Source organism: Dendronephthya gigantea, unplaced genomic scaffold (assembly GCF_004324835.1).
Source record: "Dendronephthya gigantea isolate DGI-Jeju-01 unplaced genomic scaffold, DenGig_1.0 000208F, whole genome shotgun sequence".
Taxonomy (NCBI): Eukaryota; Metazoa; Cnidaria; class Anthozoa; order Malacalcyonacea; family Nephtheidae; genus Dendronephthya; species Dendronephthya gigantea.
The window spans coordinates 88,104-100,252 of NW_021163218.1; the positions used below are offsets into that span (position 1 = coordinate 88,104).

The window sequence follows — 12,149 nt, forward strand, 5'->3', positions numbered from 1 at the left end:
ACCATGGCCGGACTATAGGGTTACTCATATTACTCAGACAAATCGTTAATAGCTATCAGTAAGGCCACCATCGGAAAGGACGTTAGAGATCGATATTGTTAATTTACAGTCGAGACACTAATATCCAACACAGCGATGAAAATACTTATAGCTATAACCTTTTCGGAAATGTCAAACTGCACGATTTTTGTCATCTTTTGATTAACGAATAGCATATATACTCAGGTCCATACAGCACTAAGTCATTGGCGAACTAAAGTTTCTCTGAGAAGTTTTGAAATCTTTACTGTTGGCAGACTGCGAACTGAGGTAAGCTTCATTGTAAGTTTGAATAGTTAGGTTCAATTTGATTCACAGTTTCCTACTTGGTGATCTGATCTGATGACCGTCTATGCAAAATTTTGAATTCCATATGCACGAGTGAGTGAATGATTATACACGAAAAGTAACTAATTACTTGAAATTTCTCTCTATACTTCATTACCAGAAATTTGCGACATGATAATTTGCATGTATACTAATTTGCATTTAACTTTCAGCATAATGGCCTTCAACATTTACTATAAAATATATAGTAAATATACAAAACTTAAAAATGCCGTTGACCTAGACCTTGCCTACTGTTTGCCGACCTCTAGATCGGTCGAGCAGCTGTTTAGAAACGTTTTGGTGGCCGATTTTTTTTGCTTGGGCATTTCTGTAATCTGCCAAATTTAAAAATATATCGCTCAAAGACCTCAAAGTTTTGTCCGTGTTCTGTCAACGAAGTTATAAAATCGCTCACATTGATTCGAATATTTCGATTCAGGTAGTTGATGAATTGACGTGTAATATACCAAAAAAAGTTGTTAAAGATATTGTCTTTCGTATTTGTGTATAAACTTTTCTGTACGGCTCGGATTTTCACTGCAATCACTTTAAAAAATATTATCAGTCTTATCAGGAACTTGAACAATACGAAGGCTATATACACATTTGTTCACAATCAGTTGGCCGAACGTAGAAATACCTAAGGTAAGTAATTCGATCATTAAAACGTTGGGAAACGGCTGTTCTATTGACCCAGAGGTCGGCAAACAGTGGGCAAGGTCTAGGGCAACGACATTTTAAGGTTTTGTATATTTACTATATGTATTTAATAGTAAAAGTTGAAGGCCATTATGCTGAAAGTTAAATGCAAATTAGTATAAATGCAAATTATCATGTCGCAAATTTCTGGTAATGTCGAAGACCATAGGTTTTATCACATTAGTATTGAATATATAATACGCTATTCTGTTAATAAAGGGCGATATTCAAAGGAGGGTCAAATTTTAGGCAATCTGCCTTAATCGTAACAGTGTTCAACATTGAGTTTCTAGAAGATCGGGCGGTCGACGCAGCAAATTTTGAAACCGTAGACAGTCAATCGCTTCGTTGATGGTCAGTCGCATCATTTAACTCGATGTCAATCAAGTTGCTTGAACACGGGCTCACACTGTTATTAACGACCAGTATACACAGAAAAATTTAAACCTAACCCCCAAATAACTCAAATAAGTAACCAAAAGGTAGTTTCACTTGTTCAAATCGGAACTTTGCAAATACAAAAAAAAGAAAAAACAAAGTGGTTACATGCAGGCAGTATTCGAACACATATATCAAGCACAAGAACCATACCTTTGAACACTGGCCGGCAATCCATGGATAAAAAGCCCGCTAGTTTAACATTATATTATATATGTCGGTCAATTAAATCGGCAGTGTTCTAGCAACCTGGTGTCGATTTAAATTATGCGACTGACCATCAACGATGCGAGTCACTGTCTACGATTTCGAAATTAGCGTCGAGCAGGTAAAATCTTACAGCCAGATTTCAGGAAAGCCAAAACCTCCCTTGTATTTCTCTATTTTCACAAAGAGGGGCTGCAGTCATAAATGTTAGGCTAAAATAAATAGATGAGCATTTGAATGACGTATATTCAAATCAATCCGTTCTCATTAAATTTATTGACGTTATTTATCCAAGCCTTAATTGTTATTTTCTAGATATATTCTCTTCACAAAATGGATTTCCGTCTGAATGTTTGTCTGTTTTTGATACTTTTCGTGGCATTTTCTGACGTTGATGGCCGTCAATTTGTAGAAGGTATTTTTTTTTAACTATGAGGGAGGGGTCATAACGTAGGCGTATCAGCAGGGGGAGGCAAATATCAGGGTTAGAGTATGCGTAAGATTTTTTTTGTGGTGGGATAAAAAAATTTCCCTAGCAGAGGTTGAACTAAAGATATCTTTCACACTTTTCGTCAGCCCATTTTCATGACGATTAATGTTTTAATCACGCAGATAAAGCGGATCAATATCCTTGTGATGACTTCGGTGGTTATTGTACCGATCGAGGTAACCTTTGTGACCCAGGCTATATTGGGTGTGGCATACTTTGTCCAGGCTTTCTACAACTTTGCTGTTGGTGAGTAACGTCCCTTTTAATAATGTTTTGTTTTAAGGTATGTTTCATTAGTTCTTTCCGCAATATTTTAACACAAACTTTTTCCTTTCAGCCTGGATTAAAATGGAAAATAAAACTGGAATGGTGTAACTAAGAAGTTATTGTGCATCAAATTTACTTTAATTAATTAAAGGGTTGATGAAAAATCCCAGTTTAGATATTTGAGTTATTTAACGAATTTGGTTCGATAGCGTCTTTTGTACTGATTCTTGAATTTTATTAGAAAATGACAATGAACCAAAGCAATCGGGCGCATTACAGAAGCTTTTGTGCGTAGGTTTTGCTCCTAACATTAACGTTATATATCTCTTTTCACACACATAACATTCATGGATTTCACTCCAGTATATATCTTCTTTGCCAGCCTTTTTTAATTTAAGAACTCGTTAGTGGCGGATTCGGGCTTGAACAATTTGCAAAAGATTTTGTCGGGGTCTGGGTTAAAATTTCTGCATTTTTGGCGTCTCTCTGACTTCATTTCCTGCATTTTGGGGGATACGTATTGACGAATCCATCTGAGCCAAGTGAAATTTGTTGATAGAAAATCATTATCTTCTGAACATGGTTATCCGTTATCTTACTTAGATTCAAACTCAAAAAGGACTAAAGTATAATGTAGTTAAATACGTAAAGCCTGATTCTTTAATGGGTAACCAAATTACTATCATGTGAAAATTTCGTGTTGCAAACATCATATTCATAAGGTTTCTCTCTCGTTCTGTGATCTCTGTGTTTACTATACTTACCCTTGACGGGCGTATTCAAACCTAAGAATGTAAATTTGTCCCTTTCCCTCACCAGCTCACTCATCACGAGTGCCTATGCCTTGGGACCCTATAGGAGGCGGTTTAAAAGCAGAAAAAGACACACACACAGACAACCCAAGCCATACATCCATGCATCCAAAACGTTAATCAACTTGAATGTGAGATTGATTTTATGTATTTATCAGTGCGGATGTACATTCTTAACATATCAAATTTCAAAGTGCCACACAACTCATCTCATGCATCGTCGTCATGCGTGAACATTTTTCCAATGTAAGAAATAAGTATCATTAAAAATACGTAGGTATATTATCCGCGCCAAGGCCTAGGGACTAGGGACTTTTGAACGACTCAGCTTGGATTTTAAAGGACCTTTACCAACGAATAATCAGAACAAGTTCATGCTTACTATAATCCCCGAGCCGGTGCGGAGCACCGTGCGAGGGTACTAATTCCGCCCGGAGATTAGGAATTACACCCGGGACACGGGAGAACATAGCGGAAGCCAAAGTCGCCTAAATTTGGACCATGGACGTTCAATGGTCATGGTACTTGTGCGCATGCGCGAAATGCGAACGAGTGTAGACTGGTAATCAGCAACTTACTGATTGGCTAAGACGAAACGTTTGTTTTTCAGTGAAAAACGTCAGCAATTTAACTGTCATTTTGCAAACTATTTTCTTAAAAATATGTTTCGAAAACACAATATGAAATGTGGAATCAAATAACCGATAAAACACTGGGAAGAGTTTAAAATATTATCAGAACTGGAAGAATTAGCGTTGAAAAGGAACAACTCGATTATAATCCTTGAAATGGTAGGAGTCTATTTTTTTATTTCGAGGTTTATTTATTTCGTGTTTGCTGTACGAATACATTTTATGACCTTGGTACAGTACGTCGTTTTGCTCGGTTTTGTGAAGACGTGACCGACTATTTACGGCTTTACATCATCGTTTTAACTTCCAAAAGAGTCCTTAAAAGTGTAATTCGGAGTTTTAAAATAACAAATATCACTATAAAGGTTTATAGAGTCGACTGCAATCACTGCATGAATTTAATAATCGAAAAACAGCATTCGACGTTCACTGCTTGGTTATTTATATTATTTGTGCTGTTTTGATGTTTTGAAGGTTTAGCTATAATGAAGTATTAACTCTCACTTAAACTGTGAAAGTCTGCAACTTAATGCAACGGAAAGCAGCAGGAAAACGGATGATTTCACTTCACCTTTACGACTGTGTTTGTTTCCGAAACATCAGCTATCGGCTTTACATTTAGGACATTTCATAATATTGAACTAATTGAAGGTTAGGTCTGGCTAGCTCAGGAAATATTTTGCTTCGTTTGAAATGGCGAGGGGTTGCTGCATGCATGTATTTCTAGTAGATCAATATTCAAGATTCCCATTTGCCTTTCCATGCAGAAACTATTATAGAGTGCCTTAGCCAGTTGTTTTCCATCTTCGGTATGCCGGTGTATATCCACACGGACAGAGGTTCAGGTTTTATGAGTGCAAAGCTTAAAGATTTTCTGTCTCTCAGAAAGGAATCGTAATTTCATATACTACATTCTTATTCAGACATCTATCGAGTTTGTTGGTGCATTTGCATGCTTCGTTGCCTGGGTGGAGCAAATACCCTGCGCGACGATTTACCGTTCATAAAATGAACTCTGACATTGTCTATTCCTGATCGTTTAATCACTGCCAATGCACGCCTTTTAAATTCTTCATTTATGAAGGGGAGCTTTAAGTAAATATGCTTTGTTTCATCATCTCTAGTAATTTTGATATTCGTGGTGTTTCGAATTGTAGCTTTGACAAATTTCCTTGGATACCCATTATCGACGAATCATTACGCTAGCTGACAGATGTGTTTGTCGATAATGGGTATCCAAGGAGTTTGAGCACTCTGGTGACTTCACTTTACAATTCCAACAATGTGTAACCGTACGTCCTATGTCCCAAGTGCAGGAGTCACCTCCTCCGGTAGCTGGGAGGGCACATTGTTTTACACATGTTATATATATAATATATATACATATTATATAATATATATATATATATATATAATATATATATATATATATATAATATATATATATATATATATATATTATATATATAATATATATATATATATATATATATATATACTTCTTGACTTTGAACTCGGATAAAGTTTATTCATAACACCTTAAATTGGTCTATTCGCTGCATCCTGGCTAAATCGAATGCATTAACATGGCTAGAAATTCGCTACACCCAGCGGTTAATATCGCCGGCGCATAATTTCCAGTTTTTCAATATGGCGGGAGGATTCTATAAAGAGTTAAATAATCTTAGCACGGCCGAATTTTACACTTTAAACTCAACAAGAAAAAGTTACCAAGTTGAAAGAGTGATCACACGAAGGAAGTCGAAAGGAAAGGCAAGTAATTAACACGTTATCTTACATTTTGCCAAGGAATTTAGTGTCGATAGTTTTTGTTCGTGGTATTTATCTAACACTTAGCTCATAATACATTTCTATAGTTCGAATATTTCATAAAATGGAAAGGATACTCGAGCTTGTACAACTCGTGGGAGCCAGAGGAGCATTTGAACTCTGCGGCTCTAAGGTATGTTTGCAGTAACCTTAAAATTTAAATAGCGTCAGAAAGATACAGCCGTCAAATGTTTACAGGAAAGTTTAGTGTAATTTAAGTTTACAGTTACTTTAATTACTACGGCCTGCTTTATTAATCCAGAGGGAAAAAAATAACTGAAAGACAATGGATTTTTTCGTGTAACCCCACATAGGGGAGAGCTAAAAATTCAAGATAAATATAATTAGTAAAATTCCTATTCATTTCCTAGATCGTTTGAACACCCTTACCTTCTCCTGAAGCAATCGATGAGGGAAGAGATGCTATTGCAATTGGAATTCTTGAGCATTTGAAGTCAAAAAGCACCCTTCCAACATGCATTAACTTTCGGCATGATGTTTTCCGGTTTTTGTTCAAAAATAAAGGTCAAAGAAGCAATGAGAGGGGAAGCATAAACTGAAACCCTTCCCAAATCCACAAATAATGCACCTATATGAAAAAAACTGCTAAAATAAACTCTATTCCTTATTATTCTAGCACCACCATTGATTAAGGTGCCCCCCCCCCTTAACCTTTAATTTTGCCCCTCTGGACAGGGATTGGCAGGGGTAACCCTACAATGACCACATTACAACACAGCACTTGTTCAACTGGCAGTTTACTGTAGTTTACTGGTAGTTTACTGAAGTGTTTAGGTAATGAAGTTCCACAGTTTTCTAATTTTGGGGGAGGGAAAACAGAGATAATGATGATATATTGGTTTCAACTAGCTTTACATATTTTTAAAAGTGAGCTTAAACAAAAAAAGCAAACAGGGGGCTCAGCTTTACAAGCCCCACCCACTGTCTCACCACTACTGAAGATTTTTATACTGAAAAAGTAGCCACAAGTGTTTTTCAAATTTTTGAATTATCTTATTATATTAGTATACCCACAAAAAGTGCACAATTTTTATTATGTTAAAAAAGCTTACCTCGGTTAGAGATTTTTTCCAAAAATCTGCTTGTTCTACCTAAACGGTTAAAGACTTTTCCCAAAAATCTCTTTTAAAAAACAGTAAAAACTTGTGAAAACTCCAGATAAAAAGCCTCGGAAAGCTTTTTGAGCCTTTTTTATATGAACAGCGGTTACACACAATATTAAAAAATCAAAATGGCAGTCGAAGAAGAAACTTAGTGTTTTTTTGGCTTAAAATTGATTATTTGGGCGTTTGAGAAATGACTCGTGAGAACAAATACTGCTTAAATTAAACCAAATATTGCATTTCGCAAGAAAGAAAAGGACTTTGTTTATTGTTTAAATAACGGTTGTTATATCGACGATTTTTATCGCTCTGTGGGCCTCTCCAGAAACCAACAATGTTGGCATAGTAAGGATTGCAAATCGGACGATATCTTACAATTGTCTAGGATGTTACGTAAAACCACCCGTCAGAATGCCCTCAGAATGAGTATTCATGCAGTGCAAGTTCTGGGCTAACCTGTAAATATTGTTGATCAAGGTTAGTGATATTTGGACAATTTTATTGACATTTCGATGTGTGGATCTTGAGTGAATTTCTTTGTTTTTGTCTGCGCATTGATAATTGAGGTTTTCTTAACTGCACACCTGCCTTTCCGCCATTTGGAATGTACGAATTTAAGAACTTGTGCGCATACGTTTTAGTATTCACCCGCCATATTGTATCGAATTTCTAGCCATGATTCATGAATACGTCGAAATTTCTCAAAAGCAAATGTAAGCGAGCATATTTCTGGGAAAATATCGCTCTTCAGGCTACAACATGATGGAATTATTACTAAAAAAAGGCTTCGCTCGTTCGCGTTATAGATGCTGTACAACTATAACTACAAAGAGTCAGTGGCGTAGCCAGCGTGACGATTTAGTCATGCTATGCAAATTTCATGTTATTAACATTATTGATTTCTTTACAAATTCATTGTTTTCGCAGTTAATTACATCAAAAAATTAGCATAGCATGACTGAATTTTTGGACTGGCTACGGCCACTGCAAAGAGTTACAATTATTGTTTGCAATTAAACATAGGTTTCCTTCTGTCCCGCGCGTTTGCCAAACCTCGTTGGCTTATTTTTCGTTTCGCCTTTTTCCTGCTTTGCCCTCCCAGTAAAAATTTTTTAAAAAAGGCACTGAGAAAATTTGACCGAAAAATTCAAGTGTCTTGTTTACAAAGCTGCATTCGCATTTAGACTTAGACCGTTATCGCTCTTTCCGTGTTTTTCCGTGTACTAGAATTTCGTCGACGATGTTCTTGACGCCAGTGAGGCCTTCAAGCTGTGTCTATATAAGGCATAATATTATACTAGAATATCTCGGTCGCGGCGTTTGTTCCATAGTTGAGTCGTTTATACAGGAACAAACCGACATATGTGCTGATTGCTGAACGTTGTTATATACCGACTGTTTTCGTCGAGTTCAAGCTGGTGGTAAGCTTGGGAGAGATCTAACTTCGCGAAGCATTTTGCCGTTGGCACGTTGCGCCTTTTAACTCGAAACTAATATCTAATAAACCAAGATGATGCTGAGAACCAAGATGGAGAAGAGCGAGAATTGAGTCAAATGTCTCGACAGAAGACGCCTGAGGCAGCTCAACTTGAGGAACAAGCTAAGAATCAATCTCAAGCCGAGAATCGGTCTGTAATTGCGAGCAAGAAGGGAACCGCCCAAGGACATATGACACCTGTTCTCCCCAAAGAAAGAGAGATGCCTGGTACAGAGAAAGCAGCCCTATATGTGAAACATCTCGATCGAATTGGAGAACCGCAAGAGGTTGAAAGCTGCAATAATGACCCTCAGCTGGAAGATGAATGGATTGTCTAATTCCAGAAGTATGGTGAAAGCAAATCTAGAGCACTGGACCCTGGAAAGATCCCAGTTCGAAAAGAAGTCCCAGTCTATAATGGCGATCCCCTGCAGTGGCTTTATTTCGCAGATACTGCAGAGGAGTGTCACCCTTCGTGTCTTGCCTCATCCATGAATTAACCAACAAGCTACCACGAGATGATGCAAAGGCCTGGCGTACCATGGTCGGGAAGGAGCAAGTCGCAATGACATTAGAGGATTTCCGCACCTGGTTTGGAGCCAGAGGGAGAGCTTATTGGAGTGCACTACCGCCCGGCAACATCAATCGAGACAACCAGAGAAGACACCGGAGAACTTTGCACAATCAAGGAAAAGTTTCCAAGTGTCCAAAATGCAGTGGTGACTACAAGGCAATGAACTGTGCTCAATTCAAGGAACTGTCAGTTGAAGCTCGATTAAGCTTTGCAAAAGAAAAGCGGCTTTGTTTTAGTTGCTTGGAGGCATTTCATGTTTCCCAGAACTGGAGAAGTAAGAAAGCTGGGATTGAGGGGGAAGAAAACAACTCTTCAAATTTCTGGTGTTGGTTGCGAAGCAAAACGGAAGGCATCAACTGAAGTGGTCCTCAGAGTCAAGACCCCTGAAGGAAGCAATGACCATGTCACATTCAAAGCTTGGAGTCTTGGATCAATCTGTAAACCCATCGAGACAGCTCGATGGCCAGATATAAAATCGAAGTGGAGACATCTGGAGAAGCTACACCTGGAGACCTGTTAGTGTTCAATGCCGCAGCCAAATATAATGGAAAATCTCTGAATGATGTACTATTACCCTAGCCCAACCCTAATCTCTGAATGATGCACTATTACCTAGCCCAAACCTGTTTAATCGAATACGGCTACGTGAATAGGATGCAAGATACCATCGTTTTCTTTGGAGAGAGAAGGACAGTGTCAAAGTTGACACCTACCAGATGAATCGTTCAGCCTTTGGCGACACATCCTCACGCTGTGAAGTGATCTATATTACGCGTCGTGCAGCCGTCGATTATGGCATGGGAAAAGAAGAAGCTGTAAGGGCTATTGAAGAGAATGTATGTGTCGATGACTATCTCGACTCGGAAGAATCAACAAGAGACGCGATACGACGAGGGAACGAAGTGAAGAACATCCTAGCTGAAGGTGACCTCCATCTCAGAAAGTGGGTGTCCAACTCCCCAGAAGTGACTGCCGCACTCGGAAATGATCTGGTAGATTTAGGACTGGAAGGAAAAGTAGCTGATCTTGCCAATAATGGGTCTGAAGCAAAAATGCTTGGGGTAAAATGGACCACACTCTCGGACGAACTTACCTTTAATGTGACCACCATCGAAGATGTAACCTGCACTAGGAGAGGTTTGCTGAGCAAACTAGCGGGAATATTCGATCCTCTTGGATTTTGTTCCCCTTATACGATAAAGGCGAAGATCCTCACTCAGCAGTTGTGCCTTCTAGGACTTGACTGAGACGATCCTATTCCACCCTCTCAGTTGAGCAAATGGAAAAACTGGCTGTCAAAACTATCGGAGTTAGAAAAAATCAAAATAGCACGTTGTATACAACGACGAATAGCGGAGGTGAGAAGCTCTGAACTTTATACGCTCTGTGATGCTTTGAAAAAAGCCCTTTCCGCTGTGGTGTACCTTTGAAGCCTGTATGCAGATGGGAGCATCGTGTGCTCCATAATTATGGCGAAGACAAAGGTGGCCTCGAAGAAAGCAGTGAGTGTTGCTCGACTCGAATTGCAAGTTGCGCTTCTCGGTGCGCGTTTAGCAACGTACGTTCGTAAAGCCTTGACACTAACTATACATCGGCATGTGTTCTGAACGAACAGCAAATGCGTTCTTTGATGGGTGCGCTCCACTGCTGTATGGTATTAGCCCTTTGTGGCCCATCGCATCGGAGAGATCCAAGCCTTGACCGATTCGAAGTCTTGACGTCATGCACCAGGTCGGTTGAATGTGAGTGACTACGCTCATGGCCAGAAATTACGGACATGGAATATGCAGATTGCCGCAGCAAATTTGCATATCTGTTCAAATATTATTCGTTTGCAGAACTATAAATTATATTGCGCATGTTTTTTGTAATTCGTGTCATATTAAAGATCCTGAGGTGATATTTTGTTGGTAAAGGTTTATGTCGGCTTTGCATTTTTATTTTATTTTTACGCTATTACGGTTTTCGTTTTATATGGTATTCAACATGATAAATGACCAAAACCTTCTTTTAAAAATGCAGGACTAAATTGATAAAACATTTTGAAATACTACATAAAAATATTAAGATTAACTTGCTCTGCAACGAGCAATTAAGGCAAATTATAATCGACCTAAAGGTGTATTTTTAGCGTTTAGTATTGTGCACATTACAGTTTACTATAAACTCACGAAGCTTTATTTTGACACCATATGCAAATTTAGGCGGAAGTAGAATGTTAACTATGTCCGAATTTTCTGGCTATGTACTCGGTCAAGACCCGATAACAAGGAAGAGATTATTACCAAAAGGTGGTTCATCGGATCCGAGTTCCTCTCACAGTGAACGTGAAGAGTGAAGACGACTGGCCTAAAGAAACTCCAACTGAAGAAACACACGAGCCAAGTGAAGCAAAGCCAAGAAAAGTGTTTGTCTCAAGCTCGAAAAGAGATCTTTCCAAACATCCAGTCAGCATAATCCTGACGCGGTGCTCATCCCTGGAAAAAGCCCAACGCATAATGGCGCAAGTTCAACGTTTCGTCACTTTAAGGGTCCCAAGCCCGTCGGTGTCCTCTTGTCATCCAATTATTTTACCCCAGAAGCATCCTTTACCTGAGTTGGTTTTCGATTGTTATCATCGTCTCGAAAATCATGGAGGTGTTGATCATGTGCTTGCTGCCATCCGTAATAAGTTCTGGATAATTCACGGTCGACAGGTGGTGAAACATTTCAAACGAAGATGCCAGACGTGCAAGCGAGAAGAAGCCAAGGTGGGCCACCAGCTAATGAGTGAACTGCCGATCGAAAGAATAACCGCCCGTGCAACCGGCCTTCTATCACACGTCTGTAGATTTCTTTGGACCAATCACGGTTCGGTTAACCCGCAACAATATGGCTAAGAGATACGGTGCTTATTCACATGCATGACCACCCGATGCGCTCACTTTGAACTGGCGGTGTCTTTATCAGCACCGGATTTCTTACAAGTCCTCCATAAAATGATGGCGAGACGCGGCCAGCCTCGTTCGATCTACAGTGACAATGGTGCGAATTTTATGGGTGCAGAATGCGCCAAAGTATAACAACTGCCTAAATAGACAAAACACTTCTCGACGTTTCGACCTGAGGGCCTTCGTCAGGAGAGTCATACTAACTATCCTGACGAAGGTCCACAGGTCGAAACGTCGAGAAGTGTTTTATCTATTTAGGCAGTTGTCACACCACATTTGATGCTAAGTTGTTACGAAAAA

At 39.0% G+C, this 12,149-nt stretch overlaps 1 long non-coding RNA gene across 1 annotated transcript; it reads left to right on the forward strand.

Annotated features, from left to right (window-relative positions):
* The first annotated feature begins 222 nt into the window (after positions 1 to 222).
* On the forward strand, positions 223 to 2,598 carry LOC114539588. Its single transcript, XR_003688907.1, has 4 exons — positions 223 to 309; positions 2,029 to 2,128; positions 2,326 to 2,449; positions 2,541 to 2,598. It is a non-coding gene; the product is annotated as an uncharacterized LOC114539588 (long non-coding RNA).
* Positions 2,599 to 12,149: the final 9,551 nt, after the last annotated feature.